Genomic DNA, 23,045 nt, shown 5'->3' with positions numbered 1-23,045 from the left:
TATTATTATTATTATTATTATTATAGTCTTTCATTGTTGGTTTTGGGATCTATTCTCCTTACTGTCTCTCACTGTTGGGTGTGAATGACTGGTTTTCACTAAATATAAGTGACAATTTTTAAAAAGCAGATTTAAATGTGTCTCTTTCACTGTGTGTGTGTGTGTGTGTGTGTGTGTGTGTGTGTGTGAGAGAGAGAGAGAGAGAGAGAGAGAGAGATCTCAAGTGTTAACAAAGGAGAGACAGCAAATGATTTGTTAGAAAGAGGGCAGTCATATTGGTAAGCTTCATAACCAAACAATTGGAAGATGTCAAATTACGAGTAGTAACCCCCTGCTGAGGCAGCAATGCCAAAATGGCTATTACTGCATCCTGTGGGAGGGGGCAGTCACAGAGTTCTCTGGGTAAGGAGACTTTTGTTTCTTTACTCAGGGGGAAGCCTTCATAGCACAGAGGGCTCTAGTTGGACCTCAGCTAGCAAAATTGCTGGCACAGGTCCGTGTGGACCTCAGCTGTGGGATGGGGTCCGGAAAGGAGTCCAGTATTTGGCAACTGCCATTGCTGTCAAACCTGCCTCCTTCCTGGAGCAGATCCACCCACCACCCTACCCCGCCTCCCCCACCATCTTGCCTGCCTTGGTGTGTCCAGGAGGATCCGCCAGCACATGCAGAAAGGCAGCACTCCAGCAGTGTGTGACTCTGCCATTGTCAGAGTGTTTTTCATGACTGCCATAAGGCGCTTATCACTGGTGCGATGCTTGTTCCACCAGTGCCTAAAGTCCAGTAGGATTGGCTGTAGATCTTCTGAAATGGATAGATAGGGAGAGGATTGGAGTCTGCTTTGGGTTTTTAATATCCTAGCATGAATTTGATGGAAATAGGTTCTTGCTTTCTGGATCTGAAAAACCACCTCCTTCCATACATTCCAGCCTACCCTCTTAGGTCACCTGAGGGGGTTCTTTTACAAGTTCTGCCTCTGTCCCATGTCAGCTCAAGGACAAGCCTTCTCTGTAGTAGCACCACAACTATGGACTTCCCTTCCAGGGGAATTGAGAACTACTCCCTCCCTCATGACTTTTCAGCAAGGGCTCAAAACATATCTGTTTTGTCGGGCATTTGGCTGCTGGGTTATATTTACCCTCTACACCTCTGAATACTGTACTGCTGTGGCTTTGACTGACTTCCGAATTTGCTCCCCCAACGGATCAATGATATGTGTTAGGTTTCCTTTGTCTTATTTTTGTTTCGCTCTTATTGTTAAAACTAATGTCTTGAATGCTTTGTTTGATATTTTTCTTTTTACCTGTTGTGTTACTTGAACTTTTTGTAATGGAGCTTTGTAAGCCGCCTTGGGCATTTGCTTCTGCATGGGAAAGGCAAAATATAAATGCCTTAAATAATCAACCTCCCTCCAGCCCAGATATTCTGCTGTAACTTTTGTGTTGGCAACCTTCAGTCTTGAAAGACTATGGTATCACGCTCTGAATGGTGGTTCTGGAACAGCGTCTAGTGTGGCTGAAAAGGCCGATTCGGGAGTGACAGTCCCTTCCACACTGGGAGCAAGTGCAGTCTGTCCCTGGTCTGTGTCCCGGGCTATGGGCCTTCCTTCTTTGCCTCTTTGCCTCAGACTGTTGGCCAAGTGTCTCTTCAAACTGGGAAAGGCCATGCTGCACAGCCTGCCTCCAAGCGGGCCGCTCAGAGGCCAGGGTTTCCCACCTGTTGAGGTCCACTCCTAAGGCCTTCAGATCCCTCTTGCAGATGTCCTTGTATCGCAGCTGTGGTCTACCTGTAGGGCGCTTTCCTTGCACGAGTTCTCCATAGAACTCCGCCCATCATCCATTGGGATCCGCCCATCATCCATTCTCACGACATGACCGAGCCAACGCAGGCGTCTCTGTTTCAGCAGTGCATACATGCTAGGGATTCCAGCACGTTCCAGGACTGTGTTGTTTGGAACTTTGTCCTGCCAGGTGATGCCAAGAATGCGTCGGAGGCAGCACATGTAGAAAGCATTCAGTTTCCTCTCCTGTTGTGAGCGAAGAGTCCATGACTCGCTGCAGTACAGAAGTGTACTCAGGACGCAAGCTCTGTAGACCTGGGTCTTGGCATGTTCCGTCAGCTTCTTGTTGGACCAGACTCTCTTTGTGAGTCTGGAAAACGTGGTAGCTGCTGTAACTGCTGTAACTAAACCTAAGCATATTTATCTGAATTAACAGCTTATACTTCCCCTGATTACCCCTTCCTCCATTTTCTTCCCTTTCCTTTATCTCCCTTTTGTTTTATGTAATGATTATGTAGTCATATGTAATTCCCTTGGGGCAGGGATTTTTTCTCTCTCATAATTTATGAAGTGTTGCACATATTGACAGGTATCAGGAAGTCATGAGTGAGGACAACAGACTTGTGAAAGAAAATAGAAGTGTTTTAATAGTCATACAGCCCACGCATAAATTGTGCTGTTAAGGGGCTTGCCTGCATAAGAATATACTGTGCAGTTGTTACCGATTCTTTTTTTTTTAAAAAAACATGTAATCCTGAAATCTTCCCTTAATATAGCATTTCTGTCTGGTTATGTAGTATTTTTGAAGCATTACTGCAGAAAATGCAGCTCTCCCCCTAAATAACACAAGCTGTTGAAATTGCTGTGTGGAATGTGGTTGTACAACTGTCACGGGCACCTTTTGAATCCTGCTAGGTGCTCATGGAATTGCTCTGGAAAGGTTTTGGAAGAACAAGATTCTCAAATATGAAATGGATGTGATTTTTCAGAGCTACATTCTCTGTAAGAGTCTGTGCCGATGTGTGGACCCCATTTCTTCCAGTGTGGCATTGCAATGCCATCTCTTAACTCCTGACAGTGACACTGTGTGTCATTACCAAACTTCCAGATTGCGAAACTCTTTGCTGCATGTACCTTGTCTTTGAGCTGTGCACAGCTTAGGGGGATCACTACTCCATGGGTCTCTGTACTTCTATAGTGGGGCCTGTCACCAACCCAGAAACCTCTAGAACCATGAAGAAGCTCCAGCACATTCCAAAACAGCAAAGGGTGGAATTATGGCTTCACAGTTAAAATCTGCGTGAAATGACATTTTGTTGCATTGGATACAACTCTCCTACCACAGTGCAACTTTCAATTTGGAATTATTTTCTTGGTATGCTATAACAAGAACAATCTTGTTCTTGTATAACTCTCCCATTAGTTCCAATAATGCGTAACTTAGACTGTTGTTTGTTTTGTGTACAAAATCATTTTACTGAGACTCCAACATATGCAACTAACTACATTGGTTCTCAAATTTTTTAGAGCTCCTAGGCTGTTGCTGGATTTATAAATGCCAAGGGGTGTGGCTATAATGGTGGGCAGCATTAATGGTGCCCACCCAAGTAGCAGTTTGTTTAACCCTTGATGCACATAGCCTAATCTTCCTTATCAGTTTTGTAAACCACCAAATTAGGGATTTTTTTCCCCTAATTGTGGAGTGATGGCAGATGTGAAGTGGCATTGGGTGCTGTTCCAGGTTGTGCCACTACTGCTTGCCATTATCCCAATCCTTTTATATGTAAACTGGATATTATAGTATTTTTGTATCAGAACTTCGGGGACTATTGCAAAAAGGGTAAAAGAGTTGGATGTGTTCCACTCAAGCCTTCCAAAAAGTAAGGATAGATTTTCTTCTGAGTACTGTAGAATTAAGGATAAAATTTCACTCTGTGCATTGCACCAATATATTATGTTGATATATCAACATACTTAAGAGATCACCTTTTTGTCTCATTATGTTCTTGGATTAGGACTACCGTTTTAACAGCACAACTTCTGTGCCATGCAGAGAGATGTGCTGTGTATAGAAAGGCATTATTGGTGGGTGCCGTACCCCTGCACTTGCATAACTTTGGAAATTTAACAATACTTGCTTCTTATTAAATTACATAGTGTGGTCTTTCTCTGTTGGACTGGTTTTTGAAGACAGGAGTTGGTAGCAGATTGGAGCTGTAATAATTGACCATGAAATTGTGCTTTAGTATCTGCCTCAACTTTTTCAATAGAACAGCAGATAGTTTGAATGAATAAATATTTAAAGTTTGACTTGGTAACTGACAACAGTGAACAGAAATGCAAAGGAAATGTCCGTCTGTCATTGATTTATTAGTGTCTTTGGAAATCACCAGTTCTAACTCAGATTTCCCCTTTGTAAAATGGAGATTAGACAGATTTTTATGAATCATTTGGATTTCACCAGCAGTAGGCACTCTGTTTTATACATGGCATGTGTGTGTTGTGTTTTGTTTTTTTTTCCAAACTTCTTATTACAGAGGTGAAGGAAAGCATACAACTGAGCTCCTAAGCAACAGCTCCTCTTCAAGGCTTCAGCTTTGATGGCTCAGTAATAAATCCCTGAAAATGAGGTTAACAGCAGAACAGTCATATATCGTAGGGTAGTGCTGAGAAACATCAGCCTTTTTCTGTGTAACAAAATGGCTTTTAATGACAGGGTTGTATAAGTTCTGAGTGTGAGTCACTAGGGGGAGGGAAGACTTCAAGGTTGATTCATGTATTGATAGAAATCTTACTACTGCCTACTTTGCCCCCTTGTATTATGAATGAGTGGTTGTTTTTTGTTAATAATGGCTAGTTAAAGTGTGCATCTAAAGCTTGGTTTTATTGGACTGTCACTTGGAGCTAAACTACATGTTGTGTTAAACATTGATTGAGGGCTTAACACAGGAAGTGAAGTAGGAGTATCCACTCTTTAATAAAAACAAACAAAATACAGTAGAACCTCTTTAAGCTGACCACCCAAGGGACTGGAGGAAATTGGTCAACATAGGGAGGTGGTCAACATGGGGGGGGGAAAGGTATTTAAATATTACCATGTTTAGCTCCCAGGACAGCAAATGCAAGGCCAAGTTATTATTTAGATTGGATTTTTAAAAAGTTTTATTGCAAATATCAATGAAAATTGATCCTCTTGTGATGCTTACTATTTATATCTATATCTATATCAAGAGACAGAGAATAAACAGCCCACAATCAATGTTTAAAAAAACACCCTGAAAATTCATAAGCTTAAAAAAATATTGTGAGTTAAAAAAAATACTTGGTTTCATAGCAGCCAGGCAGACCAATGCTATCCCTTGCCAGCCCATGGTATGTAGCATGTTACATAGCCCCAACAGCTTAACAAAAAACTTCTTAGGCTGCCTGGCCTCCACTGGGTCTCCTCAGATTCACTAAATGCCAGAAGGTGTTTGATACCGTCCCTCGCTAAAAGCTGTTGAGATCTCCATAGTCAGGGAATAAGAGGACAGGTCCTCTCATGGATTGGGAACTGGTTGAGGACCAGGAAAATTGAGTGGGTGTCAATGGGCAATTGACAAAAAAAGTGGAGGTGGAAAGTGGAGTGCCTCAAGGATCTGTCCTGGGACTGGTGCTTTTCAACATCTTCATAAATGACCTGGAAACAGGAATAAGCAGGGAGGTGGACAAGTTTGTGGATGACACTAAACTTTTCTGAGTGGTGAAGACCAGATTGTAAAGTACTCCAGAAGGATCTCTCCAAACTGGGAAGATAGGCAGCAAAATAGCAGTTGTGTTTCAATATAAGTGTAAAGTAATGCACTGGTGATGGGAATCAAAGTGAAAGGACAGTGGCTTCACTATGCACAAGCAACCTCATGTCCCTCACAACTTGGTACATGTCCAGGTACAATCAGCAGCCGGCGCAGGTCTGTCGGCTATGTGCAGTGTACCCACCTATAAAAACCCTTTCACACACGCGCTAGCAGGCGCAGGGGAGGGATTGCGTTCAGTGGGCAACTTATGGAGGGTAAATTAATACTCTGTGCAATGGTCGAAGTGGTCAAGATACAACTTACAGAGGTGGTCAGTATAGAGAGGTTGGTCTCCCATTGTGTATATGCAGTGTCTGTCCATACTGTGAAAATTAGGTCAACTTAAGGAGGTGGTCAATATAGAGAGGTGGTCAACTTTGGAGTTTCTACTGTATGTAGCAATAGGGGTGCAATCTGGCAGGGATTGTGTGGTGTGCCTGTTGACACTTTTCTTATATACAGCACTCTCCTTCCCAAGATCCCCCCACCCCCAAATTGCTATTTGTAGTGCATGATAACTGTGTGGGATGAGTAAATGGAGGGACACACGCACCCACAAACTTCTGCTTGCTGTGGTCCTAAGTCTGATAGTCCTCACAATATTTTCCCCCATTCTAAAAGGTAATGCTTCTGATCTATTTCCTGTGTTAAACCTATCAATTAAGATGGGCTGAATGTGTAGTTGGGTCTTTTATCTATGCATAGATTCCTGAAAAAACGGAATCTTCACCAGTGGATCATGGACTTTAATGAAATGGATCACCAGGTTGCCAGTACTGGATGTTGGGAGCAACACAGTATAAAGATGCAAAAGGATTGAAGGATTTATTTATAGTATTTGCACTGTATATCTCAGCTGTCAAGGCTTCCAGAGAAGCTTACACAATGGGAAATCATTACAACAAAAAAGTGTGTCAGGAGGGTCTTGCTGGCTCCTTTTCTATTCTTCCTCTTCCTTGGGCAGCTCTGTGTGTGAACGATCATCTATTTGGGAATACAGTCGTTTTAAAATAACAGAGGCCTATGCTCAAATATTTGACTAGCATATCCCATCAGTATGTGAAATGCCACCCTTTTCAGCAGCAGCTCACCTTTTTGAGCTCACTAAAGCAAAATCCCTAGCTTTCAAAGTTGTGTTGGATCTTGAGCACTACTGTCAAACTTTTTATTAGTAAGTGAAAGGGGCCTCTCCGGCAAGAGACAGACTGCCCTGAGGACAGCAAGAATTGAGTCCCTCTTCCATAGCAAATATTAGTCTGATCCTATGCAGATTTACTGGAAAGTAAATGCCACCAAGTTCACAGTGGAACTTAACCCACACCTGCCCAGCCCACAGGTGTACACATTTGATCCCTGTTGTGTATATGCAACATTGGGCAGAAATTGCTTAATGAGAATAAGTTCCTTTTGAACAGTGGCTCTTGCTTCCTAGTAAATTGCATAAAACTGGGCAACAGGTAGGGGGTGTGTGTGTGTTGTATGTGATGTGCATGGAGCTTTGAACATTTACTTGTTTACCATTGCTACACTTCAACTGCTTCAGTGAAGGAAAGGAGAGCTGAAGGCAACCTGGTAGTGATACTGATGTTGATTCTCAGGTGCATATTCTCTGTTTGCACTTCCAGTTACAAAGTAGAAGGGACAACAGCTGTCTTTTCTGCATCTGCTACATCTTGGAAAGGAACAGACAGAAGGCATCAGGGTTCATTTTTTCCATTTTCTTCAAACTCATGAGAAGACACGGTCATGTCTCCTCTCTCTAGAAACACTGCACAAAGAAAGCAATCTTCATCCTGCTGCTGCAAACCCATCCTCCTCTATGAAGCGCAGGGGAGATGAGTGGCGGTCCAGAGCCTCTCATTTCACACAGGAAATGCCTGGAAGGAAGCAAGGAAGGAAATACTGCATCCTTCTCCCTTTTCAAACACCCCATGCGAAATGAAAGGATCCACTTCTCAACCAGAGCAGGAGTTGGGGGGGGGCACGTAGCACTGGTGTACCTGGGGGTCCCGGTGCCCAGGGCAACCCCAGTTTTCGGCCCTCCCACCCGTGACCCGGAAGTAATTGTGGTGATGTCATCATCACTGCAATTACTTCCATCTGGCTACCTCCTCCGTTCCCCCTTTGGAAAAAAGGGGGAATGAAGGAAGCAGCTGAGGCCCAAACAGAGCCTTCCACGCCACTTGTAAGCAGCATGGAGTTCTCTGTGGGAGTAGTTTGGGGCTGCTGGCAGCCCACCTGTTTGGGGCGCTCCTTCCAGCAGCCCCAGGCCACTCGAAAGGAGAGCTCCGCGCCGCTTAGAAGCAGCACGGAAACCTCCATTGGGGCCCGGGAAACCCAGAGTGTCCGCTGACGCTCTAGGCCGCCCTCTTGCTGCCTCCGGAGGCCTCCAGAGGCAGCAAGAGGACGAGGTGTCCAGGCCAGGGCGTCAGCGCGACAAGAGTCATGTTGACGCTCTAGGGTGCACCTTTCCTCTCCTCCTATAAAGTAGGAGGGTGAGGGGGGTGGCCCAGACTGGCAGTGAGGCACTGCCGGAGAGGCAGCTTCTTGTTGCCTCTCCAGGAATGCTTCTGGGCACCCCTCCTCTGTCGGGAGGAGGCTTTTCTTAAGCTGCCTGCTTCTCTCCCTTTAATTTAAAAAGCGTGCAGGCAGCAGGGGGAGGCTTGAGGAGGCGCCCCTGGAGGGTCGCCGCTCGGGGCATTTGCCCCATCTTCCTCATCTGCCAGTGGTAAGCAGCAGTAGTTTTAAAGCATGCACTGTTTGTGGTGAGGCTAATGTTCACACACGAACTGCAATACAGATAACGGCAGCTGCTTCGGTAGAGCATTGTCTCCTTACAACTCTAAGGGCCCAATCCTAATCAACTTTCCAGCACTGATGAAGCCCCAAGGTAAGGGGAAAAATATTCCCTTACTTGAGGAGGCCACCATGGTTTCTCCCCCCCACAGGATGCAGGACACACTCCATTGGTACAGCTGGATCAGTGCTGGAAAGTTGGGTAGGACTGAGTGCGAATTCTGTACATTTCCCTTTTCAGCCAGGGGTTGGAAGAACCAATGTGTGGTTCCTGAACATGAATAAATTCCGTTGAGTCTACTTAAGACAAAAGTTTGGAACTGACAGATGAACTGCCTTCAGTACTATAAGGGGTACATGCTATGGTGATATTTCAAATGAAATAAGTTTTATTGCTTTGAAATTCAGATTATTGGGGCATTGATTACCCATTTAGCCTATGCAAGAGGATTACCAATCTTCTTTAACTTTCACCTCTGTGTAGTGAAGAACAAAATTATCCCTTGTTGATCTGAAATGGGCCTCATTTTCCTAAATTTTCTCGGAGAACTCTTTGAGAGAGCTTGGGCTTTTGCCAAGAGTTCACTGAAAGCTCAGAAAGACTGGGTCTGGAATTGCTTCCTGCCAATTCTTTATTGTTTGCCGAATTCCCCAGCTCTTGCTTCTTTCCTCCTCCCCTTTCCAAACATGTTGCGTGGTGATAGGAGGACAGAACAGCAATAGAGAAGGTAAGAGTAGCAGAGGCCCATTTTTAAGTGACACAGTGGAAAGTTCTGAATATGCTTGGAAGCCTCCATCACTACCAAGAACATACTGTATACACTTTATTTCCTCCTAGCTCAGTCCATTCAGCAAGGAAGAATTAAAAATGATAGTTCCCAGTGGTGATGGAGTCTCCTGAGCATGTGCAGAAGTTTCTATTATGACATTAGGAAGTTGGACAAATCCTCTCCCTCCTTGGCCTTCCCAACCACTGGTTTCCCCCTCTCCTCCCTTGCAAAGTAAGTTTGGGAAATGGGCTAAAGAGGAGTGAAAGCATAACTGGCACCCAGTTGTATTAGCCCAGCTGACCTTCAGAGGTGGGTTTGGCTTTTCTTGGAACTGGGGTAAGGTGAGTAACTGGGGGGAAACAGTTACTGGGGGGAATTCTGGAATCCTCAGTTCCAGAATTTAATTACAAACCTAAGCCTAAATGTGCAGTGTTTGTCTGAACCTGTAACAGGTTTTCTGTCTAAAAAACAAATTGTTTGAATACAAATCCTGTGCTAACATAGAATATTGCTGCTGTTATTGGTGGTGCTTTGTCTAAATTGTTGCTTTCTGATTAATAGCAAAATGTTGGTCATTATGGCAGGTAAAGAATGGAAAGATGCCTAGTGTTGCCTTGCCTAGTGTTGAAGGCAAGGAGCAGATTAGGACCCCATTCCCATGTTGCCCCTAGGAGCAGGGCTTTCCCCCCAGATATCTGAATGGCTGCCATTTACTCTTATGGGAGAAGTAAGAGTAGGTGTACTTAAGAATATTGTTGGGATGGGAACTTGTAAAGCATAATTACCATCATTGGCCAATATAAATTCAGATTAAAACACTGTGTGTTATTCCCAAAGTGGAGTGATATAAACCACCCAGAAATAAAGCCTGTTTTTAAAATCAGCTTCGCATTTGTTCATATTTTGTAAACAAAAACGTATACTAATTGCTTTTGTAATCAAGAACACATGTTGATTTGCAACTCAATAGTTCATACTGCCCAGGAGGATCTATTTTAACTATATATAATTATCAAATGATATGTATATTTTATTTTGGGAAATGGTACAGAATGTATGGTTTAACATTTTGTTCATAATTCTTGTTAAATTACTTTAGGATGTGGGCACCCCAATCTACCTAAATTCCCATGTGGCAATGCTGTGGTGCTGGCGCAGCCTCTGCTACATCTCATGGGAGATTTTTGGATACTGGAAGTCTCCTCTGGGAAAGGGGACATTTGCTTCTTGCCCTGGAATAAGCCCCAGCAAGCCACTGTGGGTCACCTCAGACCTGTGCCAGCTCGTTTGCTGGTGCAAGTTCATGTTGATCCTGGAATGTGAATCAGGCCTTGGAAGTGAGTCAGGATTTGGTGTACACTGCTGCTGATCCCACTCCCTCCTGGACCTAATCCACCCCATCAGTACCCCATTCTTCCCACCTGCCCCATTCAACCCCCTCCCTGGCCCAACCCCCTGCCTGGGCTCACCTGCTCTGATAGGTATCCATGGAACCACCGGCATGTGAGAGGCCACTCCGGCCTTCAGCACGCATCAGTGAAGGCTGTTTTGCGACTGTCATAAAGCAGCCTCCACCAGTGCAACGCTAGTTGTGCAGGTGGGAGAAGGGGATAGGATTAGGCTGGAAGTTAATCTACACACACTTAGGCAGGAATCCAAGGTAATGCCAAAGTATGCTTTTGTACATGCATAGAGTAGTTGCCTCTTTGTCTCCTTGAATGAGCTGTGGGTGCCTCATCAAATGCCTGGAGAGTGAAGAGTTGCTGTTGGGGGGGCTGGGGGAGGTAGGGCCTGAAAAGCCACATGTATATGCAAATGTGACATTGTGTGATTGGCCAGTGGTCCTGGCCATTCATTTCTATATTTCAAAACTTGGACTCGTTTGCCTCTGTATACATGCAAGGGCACCAAATGAGTTCACTTACTTGCAGAACAAGTGTCCAGCACCTTCTAGTAACAACAGTTGCTAGATTATGGATAGCAGTGTATTCTAGCTACCATGGGGCCAATTGCTTGCTACCAGGAAATGCCTTGAGAGAAGAAACAATGGATAAGGCAATCTACCCTAAACGCCTTCTTCAATAAGCCTGTAGTTCCCAAGGATGAGTCACAACCTGGCTCATCCTCCTGGGAACAGCTCCTCCCATCATCTTCCCATCATCTCAGTTAGAACAGTGTTATAATTGCCTCCTATAATGCTGTTTCGCATAGCGTTTTGATTTCCAGGAACATATCCACAATAGAAGGTATTGCTGTCCATTGGAAATCTTGGAAGCTCTATTAAAATTTCCAGAATTGTTTTCGATATGCTGCTTGAGTGATGCTGATTCCCTCAAAGTAGCAAGCCTATCTGTTGTTCCTCTGCAGTTTTCTATGGACAAAGTCAAGCACTTACCCAGTCTCTTTCTGAAAGTGCACCCTTTCAGACTGTACACAGTGAAAAGAGGATTAATGGTGGTAGAGCCCACCTGGGCTAGGAGAAAAAACCTGATGATAAATGCAAGAAGGAAGGGACAAGCAATAGAAGAAAAGCTGAAAGGATATGAGCAATACGTCTTGAAGCCCAAGCCTATGCATATCTTCTCAGAAGTAAGTCCCATTACAGTCAATGGAGCTTCCTTCCAGGTAAGAGTCAATAGAATTATAGACTTAGGGCTCAATCCTATACTGCCCCAGCACCGCTGCTGGTTAACAAACATGCAGTAAAGGGCATTTACCGCACTGGGAGAGCAAGGAGCACCAGCGCTGGGCCCATGTCAATCAGCTCTGAGAAGCTGATGCCAGGGGAGCACTTGTGGTAAGACACACTGCCAAATGGTGGTGGGGGTTTCTGGGCAAGAGGAGAGATGTTCTGGGGAGGAAGGGAGGAGGAAACCGGTCAGGAGGGGGTGGGAGAGATCCTATGCTACATGCTAGATTGAAAAGCCCAACAGGGAGCTCCTCTAGTCTGTGCTGGCAAAATAGCTGGTGCAAACTGCAGGAGACCCACTGCAACCCCTGCACCCTTATTCAGTGGAAGGGGTGAAAGTCCCCTTCCCCCGAGGAGGCTTCCTGCAGTCCCGGCAGAGCTGTAGTTGCCATTTTGGTGCCACAACGCCTGGTGACGCTGCTGCCATTAGGATTGGGCTGTTTGAAGGCTTAAGGTCTTTTCAGTGTAGTCTCCATAGTTTTGATGTCTACTGTACCATTGCCCTCACTAGAAGGGAAAATGTATAATGGTGATGGGCTGTAAAAGAGACAGTGTAGGAATATTTTAATGAAGTTCCTGTAAAATATGACTAGGGTTTGAAAATTTTTTAGTTAAAAATAAGCTTTATTTAAAAATATATAAAGGGCGCAATCCTAACTATATGTTAGGCAGGTGCAAGGGACATTTACACCTCCTTGGGAGTCAGCTGGGCCGGCGCAGGGATGTGTGCTGGCCCACAGAGGCTGCATTACCACCATAATGCATAAGGTCCACAGACCTCCATGCCATACTGGGGAGGGAGCACTGTGTTGGCTGAGTTCGGCCAAGACAGGGGTCTATGGAGGAGGTGGGAGGGAGGCATTCCAGGGCAGGGGACGGGGAGTGGGAGGAGGGGCTGGGACCCGGCAGTTATGCTGGATCCCCACCCCGTTCCCCAAGCAGTACCGAGCGGCTTGAAGTCCGTTTTCCTCAGACTTGTGCCACCTCCTGAGGTGGTGCAAGTCCGAGGAGACCCATTGGGGCTGTGGTGCCTTATCGGGGGAAGGGGAAAAGTTTCCCCTTATCTCCGGCTGAGCTACTTCTGGCCCCAGTCTTGCACTGGATACAGTGCAGGCCTCCTGGCCTGCCTGTTCCAGTCCAAAATGGGATTGCGCTGCACATGTTTTATTTTTCAGAATAAATAATTATTTAAAATGTATAGTGTGGACTTACATGGAAACCTACTTACATGGAAACTTAAAACTGGAAACCTACTCACGAGTTGTGATGTGTATTATGTTATAGCAAACAAGTGTACTACTTATTTAAAAAATGAGTCAGAATTAATTTGATTTAAATCAGATCTACCCTGGTAACAAATGAGTATATCCAATCACTTGAGATACATGAAGCTTTTCAGAGCTGAGATAGAAAGCTCGTGCCTGAATTTTGGGGGAGAAACTTTGGTTTAAAAAAATGTATTAGAAACGGAATAGAATAAGAACTATTGACACAGATTTGCAACCCTACATTTGTGGAAAGAAATGCTGATTAGGATGTGCAAAATGGATCGGTTCTGTTAAGGCATCAAAAAACACTGGTATCGTACTCCAGAAGTTTTTAAACAATCATTATCTGCCACTTGGGGAAGCTAGGACAATTTTTAATCTTGATTGTTATTGTTATTCCTGAACGGAGAAACAGGAAAAACGCTAATGGGAAGAAAGTCATCAGTTAACGTTTTTAGCCAGTTGAAGGGCTAAAGATGATGCTGGAAGTTGCCGAAGGGTAGGAGCACATATTGCTGTTCATGAGATTTATTTTAAGACTGAAACTCAGTTTCAGAATTGTGTTTCCTGTTCAGAAGTAGGACAGCAGATAGCTAATGAGTTAACTATTTTTTGTGTGTGTGATATCATACATGTACAGTCTCGTGTAAGCCAGTGTCATGTAGGCCTGTGCTACTCAAATGATGGTCCATGGGGTGGAAGCAGTGACTTTTGAGAAACACTGGTGTAGGCTACTTAATGTAGCACTGCTGTTGGAATACATTTGATTCTTTATTTCATAGTTGTTGAGAAGTGCTAGTCAACACGGTATAGGCAGCTCTTGATTTATGCAGGTGCTACACTCTTGGAAAATGGCCAGCATTGAAAACTTGAAATGGCTTTTTCCAAAGGGTAAGAGGAAAAGTCATCAAACATATCGATGACTGGCAGTTACCGAGTGAGGATATTGCTAACGTGTAAGAGGCACTATTTCAAGTGGGTGCTCCTCTTCTATTTAGCAGGGAGAGAGTAAGTGGCTCTCCCACCCCAGCAGTGTCTTTTCTAGTGGCTGTCTGCTGGTGTTCTTTTGCATCTTTTTAGATTGTGAGCCCTTTTGGGATAGGGAGCCATTAGTTATTTGATTTTTCTCTGTAAACCACTTTGTGAACTTTTTGTTGAAAAGCAGGATATAAATACTGTTGATAATAATAACAATAATAGTGGGAATGGGATAGCAGGGATGCCAATGTAAATAGTTCAGATAGTTCATTGTCAGACATCTCATGGTGTGTTTGAAAAGCAGTATAGCAGTGTCTTTTACATGACTTCCTTTCTTTTTTCGCTCTTCACTATCTCTTGGCAACACAGCATAGCTGAGCACACATTTCTGCTCATTTTGGAGCTATGCTCGGGGCAGGGAGGGTTTTTTCCTTACCCGGGGGTTGCTGAGGCTCTTCAGAGGGTCTGGGGAGCCTGCAATTCCCTCTGCAGCCATCCTGGAAGCTTCAGATGTTTTCTTTCTGAAACAGGAAGTGGGTTTTTCCTATGTTTTGAAGCTTCCAGGAAGGCTGCAGAGGGGGTTGCAGCCTCCCAGACCCTCTGAAGAACCTTAGTGACTCCCAGTTAAGTTTAGAAAAACCGCTCCCTGCCCTGCAGCAGGTGAACACAGCGATCACATTGCTGCCCTCTTCCCTTCCCCTCACATACAGACAGGGACCCCACAATCCAAGTAGGACTTTGGGAACCACTGCACTAGCATATAAGATTTGCTAGAAATATATGCAGTGACATAGATTTTAAAGGATGTCTTTGTTGAAGTTTGGTTTCTTAGGCCTCTTCATAATGCACGGTCCCTCTCTTCAGTTCACTCAGCAATTATTGTAAAGATTGCTGTGTGTTGGCTTCTTTGCTGGTTCATTTCTCGTACTGTGTGAACAGCCCTTCCGGAATGTGAACTTTAATCTCTCCTTTACATGCATGGGCTTGGGATCTCTTATTTCTTGGACTTTAGGAATATCTGTGAAAAACTATTGCCTGTCCTAGTGTTAAAAACATCTATACTTGTAAATGTGCAGGAGATTTTTCTAGACAGCAGGAAGGCAAATCCTTGCAAGTGCTAAGATTGTTTGTATGAATTCTACTTTTCTCACTCTGCACAAATGCAACTTAATGTTTTCTTATTAGCTATTGTGTTACCTTGGACAGATATACTTTTAATATTGTGCTTCTTGGATGATAAATTAAGCCTATGATGTTGATTGAATTTTTATTTGATACATATTTTGGCAGCATTTCCCAAACTAGGATGGGTTGTGACCTGGTTTTTGATGGGTTGCAGCCCATGGCAACCAGGAAGCTGGTGGGCAGCATGGTGCACAGTGTGGAAGTTTCTTCTGGATCATACTAGTATATGACCTGTATCATTGGCCACATTGCACCACATCACACCCCAGGCTGTCCTGCATTTCCTGGTCATGGTAGGCCCATGACTAACCAAAAATTGGTCACAACCCACAATATGGGATCACATAGTATTACAGGGGCATGGCTTGGGAAATGACACAGGTTGCATGCCAGTGCAATTCAGAAGTGGCTTAGCTGTCATGCTCCATAATGCTCAGCGGTCTGGCAACCAACTGCAAGTCCACGACTCACTGCGGATGACTAGATGGGTCAGGAAGCCTGAAGGTTTGGGAACCATTGTGTTATGTGTTTTTAAATGGCAGCATGAGGTACTTTCTATGGTGCTTGTGTTTTCTGGTAGCTCTCATAGATCTAAAACACTTCCACTTTTCACAAGTGTTGCTAGTTCAAACCAGCTCCCAATCTTTACGAGTCTCAATCTGTTGTTGTTTATTTTCTTTATCTTGGCAGCTGGAAACTACAGCTGCTTCCATCAGAGAGCAAGCTGGTATAGTTTATACCACAGCCCTGGGGAAGACTTTGATTGTTTCACTTCTGGGCTTTATTGCTGGAAAGTTTTCAGTTCTTTAATGAGGTACTTGCTTCCCTGGCTTATTCTATGTGATGTCTGAACACTGAACAGAGTTGTCAAGGACGTGACCCAGTTTCTTAGATGTAGGCCCACTGGCTGGAAAGGCTGCAAATTGGAGGTACCTACTGATGAGTAGGACTGCTAATAGTGGGTGGAATGCATCACCCTGCTCCTGGAACACTTTCTAGCTAGAGTAACTCCACCTTCCTGTTTCAAGTAGCAAACAGAAGCTCTTGTTGCCAGTGGATATACGTAGTCTTTGTTGGTGCAAACTTCAAACATACAAATAGCAGGGGAAGAACACTCTAGGATGAACAGAAAGCTTACAAAGCTTGCTCTTTTCTGCAAAAGGAACTGGATGGTGTGGATACATAATTAGATAGCTGTAGTGCTGTGATGAGAGTATACGTTTCAAGTACTAGGCATTCTTGAATGTAGGGCAAAAAGACTAAGGACGTCTGTCGAGTACCCTGAAGCATGGGGTTCTAGCAGTGCAGCATGTTTTAGTGGTCACAAAGTGCAATCTGCCATTCTGTGCAGCCAGGCCATCACTGCAAAGTGGTGGGTGGCTGTATGCACATGGCCTCCATGGCCCTCAGAACACCCCCCTGAGGCATTGGGAGCACAGCTCCTGTTGTCTCCAGAAGGTCACAGGTGCCCAGACCCATGGATTTCATCATCCGCAGGTTACAGTGTCTGCAGGGATTCCATCTTGTGTCTAATGTGAGATGCCCTGTTCACAATTTTGGCTTTACAAGCCAACCTTGCATAAGATGTGGTCAACTACAGTGGTACCTCGCATAACGAATGCCCCGCGCAGCGAAAAACCCGCAGAACGAAAGCGGTGTGCGAAGTTTGGTAACTCGCATAACAAATTTTTATGACTTATGCTTCGCATAACTAAATTTTTTTTATTGTCCTGGTTTGTTTTAAGGGGGGCGGATCTTCATGTCCCTTTATGATCCTGTCCATCCTAGTAAGGGGCGGATCGTCATGTCACTTTATGATCCCGTTCACCCTAGTAAGGGGCGGATCTTCATGTCCCTTTATGATCCCGTTCACCCTAGTAAGGGGCGGATCGTCATGTCCCTTTATGATCCCGTCCACCCTAGTAAGGGGAGGATTTTCATGTCAGCTTGCTCCCAGGAAAGTGTGCACAGGATTACAGCCTTCAAACTCCCCACTCAGCATCCCCCTGTTTTTGAAATCCTCTGTACAGTATGTATGCCTTTAAAGAGCACTTAATAAACACTTTGTAAACCAAATTTGACTTTGTTCTGACTTTTCTTGCCCATAGGAACGCATTAATTAAATTTCAATGCATTCCTATGGGAAAACGCGCTTCGCAAAATGAAAAACTCGCATAACGAAAGGACTCGCGGAACGGATTAATTTCGTTATGCGAGGCACCACTGTATATCTTATTTTCCATGTGGATTTAGTCGCATGAATCATAAACAAATTGCATCTTAGAAAAGAATTGAATTAGCTCAGTCTGCTTAGTATTCTGTCTTTTTCATGTTGCATAAGATTGGAAGCCATTTCTCCAATTAGCATGTTCAAAAACTAGTTGTTTGACATATTTAAAACGAATATATTAAAAACCTGTGTATTAAGGCACACCATAGCTGTGATAGTGAAGACATCTGCAAACAATTACACAATTGGCAGGTACAGTCAGTATGATGCTAAGATGACATTTTCCTGTCCTGGTTGAACAGATATTAATATATCCTGAAAGGAAAACTGCCGAAAGGGAAATTCCATGACTACACAATAGGCTTTTGACCCAGACTGCTGCAGCTATGCAAAAAAAGACTTTATAAGATGCAATAAAGAACAGCAAATGCATTTTTTGAGGGCAGAAATATTGTTAGAGAGGCAGTTATAGCTGAATGGAATAAATTGATTTGTCTTGTGTTTGTAGCTGTTAATGATGAAATTTTCTTATTCTTAAGAATCATCTGAGTCTTTCAATGCAATCCTATGTATGTTTACTCAGTGTATGTTTACACAGTGTTCAATGGGATTTATTTCCAGGGAACTGAGTATAGGATAGCAGTCTAGGAGCCCAATCTTAAACTGCCCTTATGCCGTTGGAACTAACATTCTGGCAGCAAAATGTGCTTTATGCTGTTGTGAACATGACATTCTTTGGAGCAGTTGGGTGGCAGTGGCGACCTGCCAGCCGACTCTCCATTGCCCCCATGGCTTCCCTCCCCCCACCCCGGAATGCCACCTCTCCACCGCCTGGCGTTCTGGGTTATTCCTGAACAGTGGAACGTGGGTCCAGCGCCAGAGCTGGCCCAGCACCGGCATTGCTGTTTGTAAAGACTCTTTATCCAAGCTCAAAGTCTAAAATATATATCTGACACATGATGGAGTTGTTATGTACTGAGTGGATGGCATTTCTGAAAAAGGTTATTGGATTTTGCCTGGTGTGATGCTATCAGGTATGTCACCAAGCATTGAATACATCGTATGCCTTGATCTAGCATCACAGGTCACTATGTAGAGCTTCTACTAGTTCACTATGATGTTGTCTCAGCAGTAATTTCTTCCAAACACCCTCCCCTTGCAGGTACATTGACGACACTGGATATATTGCCAGTTATGAAGACTACTTATTTGTAGCTTATAGCTGGTACTGTAAGAAAAAAAATTGATGACAGTTACATCCAGGGTAAGTGGACTTCTGATTTAGTACGTCTTAGTGCTGTCTTGAAACCCGGAAAAATCTAGAGTAATTAAATAATCTGCTCCCCCTTCCCTGCTAAATTGTTTCATTTCCCTACTGCCAGAGTATATTTTCTGTACCGAAGGCCCATGCTATCATTAGGCCAACTAGGTAGCCATGTAGGGCGTAGGCCTCAAAGGGGCACAGTACTGGCCTGAGAGGGGTACAGTTCTGTACAGATTATTTTTAACTCATGTTAAAAATGCAACTGACAACTTAAATTTGTTCAGATAAATAACACAACACATAAAAAGTGAAAATGCATTTAATTTTAAATCTTGCAGTCACATGGGAGGGTGTAAGTAGTTAGCCTTGCATTAGCCTGACTTTGGCCCTGTCTGTACTTAACACAAGGTCTAGTTGATGTGATGGTGGCAGACCTGTGTTTCTAGGACATGAGTTGTTGCTAATCAAATATAGCTGGTACTGTAAGCAGGGGGCATTCTCCTTGAAACTGCTACCCCCAGCTGCTTTTCTTCCTCTGAGACCGTGAAAAAGTAGTTAAGGAAAGATGTTTCAGGTGAAGAAAGAGTCCTGCATCACCCCTCCTCCACCACGTACAGTATTCAAGCCCACAGAGGCCAATAGAGCAGGTCATAGACCCAGGGCAACTTGGAAGAGGCCCCTGTGGCCTCCGAGTGAGGCATTCGGGCACCACCAACACAAAGGCAAAGGATTAGGTTCACATAATGACAGTGTTATTGGCATTTTCTAAGAATGTATCCCCGTTGTTAAGTGATGGGTACCTGTATTGGCCAACTTTCCTTCATATGCACAAGCCGTGGTGGGAAATGATATTTATGATGTTTACTTCACAACCTGAACAGCTTTCAGAGACATAGATCAACAGAATTTTACTTCACCTTACACATAGTAGGAAAGCTACTATTGGTAGCATGTTGGAGATGCCGAATCAATTACCTGTAGATGTTCTTCCTTGTATTGTAGAATACCTGAAGGAGTGTACCCTGGCATTGATGAACTATGTTCAGGAAAACAACGCCACAGTAGTTTTAGCCATTACGACTCATTGTAGTGTTGCTTGGTTGTGTACATGTTAATTTATTTTTTATTGTAGCCTTCTTTTCAGCCCAGATTGACTCCCAGAGCAGCTTATAATTAAAATTCAACATAAATAAAATAATGTAAGACATGGAAGGTACTATACATGGGTAAATATGGCAGTCTTTGCTAGCCCCTGGCTATTGATGACATAATCCCGATTCTTCTAAGACTGGAGCTATGCCATCAGTGCTATAAATTTTTTGTCAACAGTGCTTGTGTAGAAGAGGTGAGGTTTATCCAGATTTACATTGTTCTTGATTCAAATTGTTCATTTAGCAATAAGGTTCAGTGGCAGAGAGATTAAGCTTAATTAATCAGAAAATTTTTTGTCATGGTTGCTTTCAGTATAATGCACTTCCTGGTTTTTGAGTAACACGCAATCTGGAAGGTAAATAGGATCATATTTTGGGGGAACAAGTTAATTGCTTCTTAAAGTTTTGATCTTAAAACAATTCTAAATGTAGGAAAGACCAAATAATAGTATATCTTAGTATATCTTAGTATGTATAGGGGTTATTTTAGTAATAACATTAAGCACAAATAATATTTTAAACCACAAAGTGATGATCTGTTTAAAAAGTTAAATGTTAAAAATGAAGACAAGAAACTTAGAATTTGAGGCAGTGTATGTCTGAACTAAAGTTTGGAGCTGTTTTAGTGTGTTTCTAATTTTGAAGTAGTTCCGGGAAGAACACAATGTGCCTTCTTGGGCGGTGAGTCAGGTATCAAAATAACTGACTAACATGTCAAACTATCGCATAGGGTAATAGACTGCTAAAGATTTTTCTGCTTAAAGAACTGTGCAGCTGAGCTTGTAGGAAAATCTCCTAACTTAACAGCATCCATGTAGAGCAGTGCTACTCAAACTTTTCCGGCCAGTGGCTCCCCATCATGTTCCTGAGGGCTGGAAGTGACATCATTAAACAGGAAGTGGCCAAAAATATTAACTACATTAAATATATTAAATATAATATTATAATATATTTATTATAATATAATAAATATTAAATATATATTAACTATATTAAAATTAATTATATTAATCATATCATTAATTAAATGCAGATCTTAAAAATATATTGTTAATACACAGCAATATACATACTTTATAAATGATCAGCTGCTGTTCACTGTTGGAGACAGGATGCTGGAGTAGTTAGATTTTGTCTGGTCCAGGAGGACTCATTTTTTTAAACTTTGTAAGCATACCAACAGAATTGTTTTATCAAATGAACTATGTGAACAACCAGTCTGACCAACATTACACACACACACACACACACACACACACACACACACACCCCTATGGACCCCAATCCAACTAGTCATTTCTCCCATTCTCCTTGGATAGGATTGAACCCTTTATTAATTAATGAAATTAAATTTTTCCAGCAGCTGGTAGGGGAAACAAAAGTAGACCATGAAAATATATCAGAGCAGATAAGGGTTTGCTTAGGAAGCTGACCTCCTATACTGACCTCCTATACTAGGAGACACACAGCTCAAGCCTATGCATATCTACTCAGAAGTAAGTCCCATTAGAGTCAATGGGGCTTACTCCCAGGAAAGTGTGGATAGGATTGGGCTGGCAATCACTTCATCAATGTCTGATAAGTATTCCCTTGAAATAGCAAGATTCATCACTTTAAAAATACAGCCTCTCCTCTTCAGTCAAACAACAAGATTAATAAATCACTTTAAAAACAGTACACTTTTTCTGCTCCTGGCCAAGTAAAGTGTGTGCTTGTCTCTCCCCTCCCCCTTTGCCAACTGCATGGGAACAACTTTAAGGGGAGGGGGAGGAAAGCGGGAAAGTTTGGAGATCAAAAGGGGGGAGTGGAAGAGGGAGGGTTGAAAAGAGAGATTTCACTTTGATGAGAAGCGATCCCAGGCAGGGAACTAGGAACCAACCAGACAAGGATCAGCGAGGGTTAAGGACTTCAAGCCGAGCATGCTTGGAAGAGGGCGGGGCGGCGGCAGCCACTCTAGCAGCTGAGCAACTCCTGCTTCTTTTGCTTTAAAAAAAAAGTGCAGACGACAGGCAGAAGACGGGCTCCTATTCTGCCCAGGGGTATGACTGTATCGCTGCGAGAGGACATCCTGCGCCTCCCCTTTGAGTTCCTGGTGCCTCCCTAAAGAGCCGCGCCTCACAGTTTGAATAACACTGATGTAGAGTATAATTTTAGTGTTCTTGTTCCATGTGTGATATGGTTAAGACATGTCGTTTGCAATACCAGGTACCTATGTCAAATTATGGAAAATTATATTCTTGGCTGTTGGTTATATTATATATGGCTACCTCCGAATGCCAGATGCAAAGTAGTGGCAACAGGATGCATGTCTCTTGTTGTCACAGTGGCACCTGGTGGGCCATTGTGAGACACAAGAAGCGGGACTAGATGGGCCTTTGGCCTGATCCACCAGAGCTGCTCTTATGTTCATATTCATACATGTACATTTTAGTATGCTAATAAATAAAACTCCATTTATCAGCAGTGTAGTCCTGCATACATCAACAGAGTGTACTGTGAATGGTCCTGTATGTGAATGTCTCCCCTGTTAATTGTCAGTACCAATCTTCTTTTGAGAGAGAAAGGGGAAGAGTTGGCAGTGGTGCATCCCAAATCCCTGTCTAAAGCTGCCCTGGGTCTGCTTCTTCTGCATAATTTTTTAAAAAGCCTCTTACAGCACTCCTCTTGTGGCTTCTTCAGTTGTAGAAGTGCAGAACTTCTGGTTTGATTTAAAGGCACTTTTGATGTTGGCTTGATTAAGGCACACCTTCATTCACGTGGCCCATGTAAATCAAACTGGAAGTCCTGCACTTCTATGTCTGAAGAAACTACAGCAGGAACAAAGTAATGAGGCAGGTGATCCATTTTTCCACTTGCTTTTAGCAGGAAGAAAGTGGATCTGTGCAGGATGCATCTGCAGCAGGCTGGAGGGTAGCAGTGACCGAGTTGGGGTGAAGGGTACCCTGAATCCTCTGCTCTCTGTCCTTCCTGCAATCTGCCACTGTTGCAACCCTCATCATTTTGCCTAATCATCTCACCTACCTACCCTTGGAGAGTATCTTCGGCCTCTCTCCCACCACATGATTGGTGACTCTGAATGTGTGATCATTCCTCTCCAGGTT

General features: G+C 43.5%; 1 protein-coding gene across 3 annotated transcripts in view; it reads left to right on the top strand.

Annotated features, from left to right (window-relative positions):
• FKBP5 (FKBP prolyl isomerase 5) overlaps positions 1-23,045 on the top strand; it is a 66,946-nt gene that overhangs the window by 5,761 nt on the left and 38,140 nt on the right. For 2 of the 3 annotated variants that reach the window (XM_066624376.1, XM_066624375.1), the window contains exon 2: positions 18,692-18,793. The exons of the other annotated variant lie outside the window; for it this stretch is intronic. The gene's annotated coding sequence lies outside the window, so the exon portion shown is untranslated. The remainder of the gene's footprint in view (positions 1-18,691; positions 18,794-23,045) is intronic. 3 annotated transcript variants of the gene reach the window in all.

The sequence above is a fragment of the Tiliqua scincoides genome, chromosome 4, assembly GCF_035046505.1.
Source record: "Tiliqua scincoides isolate rTilSci1 chromosome 4, rTilSci1.hap2, whole genome shotgun sequence".
Classification (NCBI taxonomy): domain Eukaryota; kingdom Metazoa; phylum Chordata; class Lepidosauria; order Squamata; family Scincidae; genus Tiliqua; species Tiliqua scincoides.
The sequence above is the reverse complement of the archived record's forward strand: the minus strand, read 5'-3'. Positions and strand labels throughout refer to the sequence as shown.